The sequence below is a fragment of the Oryzias melastigma genome, unplaced genomic scaffold (genome assembly GCF_002922805.2).
Source record: "Oryzias melastigma strain HK-1 unplaced genomic scaffold, ASM292280v2 sc03247, whole genome shotgun sequence".
NCBI lineage: Eukaryota > Metazoa > Chordata > Actinopteri > Beloniformes > Adrianichthyidae > Oryzias > Oryzias melastigma.
In genome coordinates this window covers 1-2,445 of record NW_023419815.1, presented here as the reverse complement: position 1 = coordinate 2,445, position 2,445 = coordinate 1, and the positions used below count along the sequence as shown (strand labels likewise).

General features: G+C 41.2%; 1 long non-coding RNA gene across 1 annotated transcript; it reads left to right on the top strand.

Moving 5' to 3' along the window:
• The first annotated feature begins 1,198 nt into the window (after positions 1-1,198).
• Positions 1,199-2,289, top strand: LOC112138340. The gene is made up of 4 exons (XR_002917754.2): positions 1,199-1,241; positions 1,607-1,726; positions 1,829-1,869; positions 1,943-2,289. It is a non-coding gene; the product is annotated as an uncharacterized LOC112138340 (long non-coding RNA).
• Positions 2,290-2,445: the final 156 nt, after the last annotated feature.

Here is a 2,445-nt window from a genome sequence, read left to right as displayed (position 1 = left end):
ACAGACCCAGGAGTGGATGAAGTTCAGTTTATTGCTGACGGATGATGAGATGGAAGCAGGCAGGATGCAGTAACGCCGCCAGACACCAGGGGGTGCTGAAGCCACAGATGAGGGCGCCGTCGGAGAGCAGAGCAGAATGAGTGGAGGGGAAGAGTCCTTTAGTTCAACTACCCATGGCTGCAGCCTGCAGACCGGGGCGTGCCTCAACGTGGGCGGAGTTAAACTTTAGCGTTGAGGCGCGCCCACTGTTTCTGATTCTTCTTCGTCACCGGAATTGTCGTCTTCTTCTTTGCATTTTACAAGTTTCCACATCGATTTTTGCAAAATGGAGGTACGTATCAATGAAGCAGATGAGGATGTTGTTTGTTTTTTCAAATGTATCGCACTTTTTTCTCCCGTTTTATTTCAGGTTCAGGTTTTACACGGAGCTCGTTAGCTTGCGGTTCTCCACGGGACGTCCGTAATGTTTAGCTATGTTGTATCTTCCATTGTCGGTTACACTTATGTGGGGGTAGATGGAATCGATCAGGCATCTCCAGCCCTAAACTTCGTGGGCTGCTGCGCTGCTTGTTTTGCCTTTAGGTTTATCGATCAGAATAAATCCCAGACCCAGTTTCTGATGGACTGAACGTCCGATCCAGGTAAGCTGGGCGGTAACTCACGAGGAACCGGGCTGGAGACTCCTGGAGTAGATAGATAGTGTTTTTCCTCTTTGAGTTTCTAATTGTCATGTCCTTATGTAGTATTTCTGTCACTGTGTATTGATCCCCCCCACCACAGACCTTTGTCAGGGAAACCTTTTTGGACTTCACTGCTATAATTTTCGGTGGTTTCTTTCATAAATATGGCATTTTTTGCATTTCCACATTTTATGAAAATTCTGTTTTAGTTCTTAAAAATTATTTGCAATGGTGGGCCACACTATTTTTGACTCTTTCTGATGAAAGCAGAGCCACAGATCCTGTTTGAATTGGGCAGTTCTGTTAGTCCATTCTGAATAATTACTTAAGTTCCTTTGTTAGTTTCAATTGTGTTTATGTATGAAACTGCTGCACGTTTATTTTCTTATGCTCTGTGTTTGTTCCAGACACACCTTCTCTCCTCCTGGAGGACATTTGTCAGAGATGATGTTCAGGTCTGATATGTCATTGTCTCAGCTGAAATTTTCCATTTGCTCTNNNTTTCACCCCCAGACTTTGTCCTAGTGGTGATCTCCAACAACTGTGATGTTTCTTAGAATGGTAAGACCATGGCTGTTCTAGTAGTTATTATTGTGAAGGTGGTGGTGTGTGTGTGTGGGGGAGATCAATACAATGTAGACCTAACTTTATCACTCAATCAATAATTAAGGAGCACGCTTTAGGATTATACACAACTTCAATACAACCGTGCAATGCAACTTGGTATTACACAACATAAAACAAATAAAGTATATTGTACACATTTTAACACCAATTTTCAACCAAAATTATTTCTTCCTTTATTAAACAGAAAATAAACTTTTTTTTAACTTTTCAGTGACACAACTGGTACACATTTTATTGAAATGAATTGACTTTTTTTCAAGTTTTTTACAGTGAATGTTTATTGTCATTGAATCACCAAGGTCTAAAGAAAACAGAATGCAAGCCAGAAAACGGCGTCGGGAAGAGCAGTAACCACATGTGAGAGGAGGCCGTTTGGATCACAGTGCAAATATTGCAGGGAGACCAGCTACTATTTGGAGGTACATGGTATTGTATTTATTATAAAAGTTTAAGAGGTGGGATGTCCAAGATCTTTTTCAGTGCAATTTATCTATTTTAATTTGTATTCTGTTCTCTCGTAGGGGGAGATGACATGAAGACCAACAGTGGGACAGAGAAGACTGTATGTCGCCTTCTTACCTCACTGTTTGTGACATCTCCACTGTGTACTCTGAGAATTATCTTTTTCTATACAGAAGAAAAAAAAACTCCTCCCTATCCAAGAAATTGAAGAAGCAGCTTTACTGCATGACATCATAACAGCAGCCAAATGGTCCAGAACACCAGCGTTTCCAGGAAGATGGTCCCTGCCTGATGTTATAGAGATGGTAGAGCGGAACACTGAAAGAACTCCAAAGCTGTGACTTCATGAGTGAAGGGAAGAGAATCATGGAGCTGAGGGAATGCTTTCATGTTCTCCTTTCAGTTGAAAAGTGACTGAAACATTTTTAGTGCAGAAATGATGGATGTGAGGAATTTAAAAGTGTATATGTGTTTTGAGGAGCAATAAAAAGAGTTTTGGCTGTTTGTTTCTTGAAAAAAATGTATTTTGTCTTTGTGCTGCATTGCCACAGTCGTTTTAATCTCTGAGAGCCTTTCAAATGTGCCTGTGGGACCATGGTTATATGTCTGGCATAAGGTAAGTGGTTGTATATGCCACTTTTAACTGACCTGAGACAGTGTTAAGTGTGAACGGAGC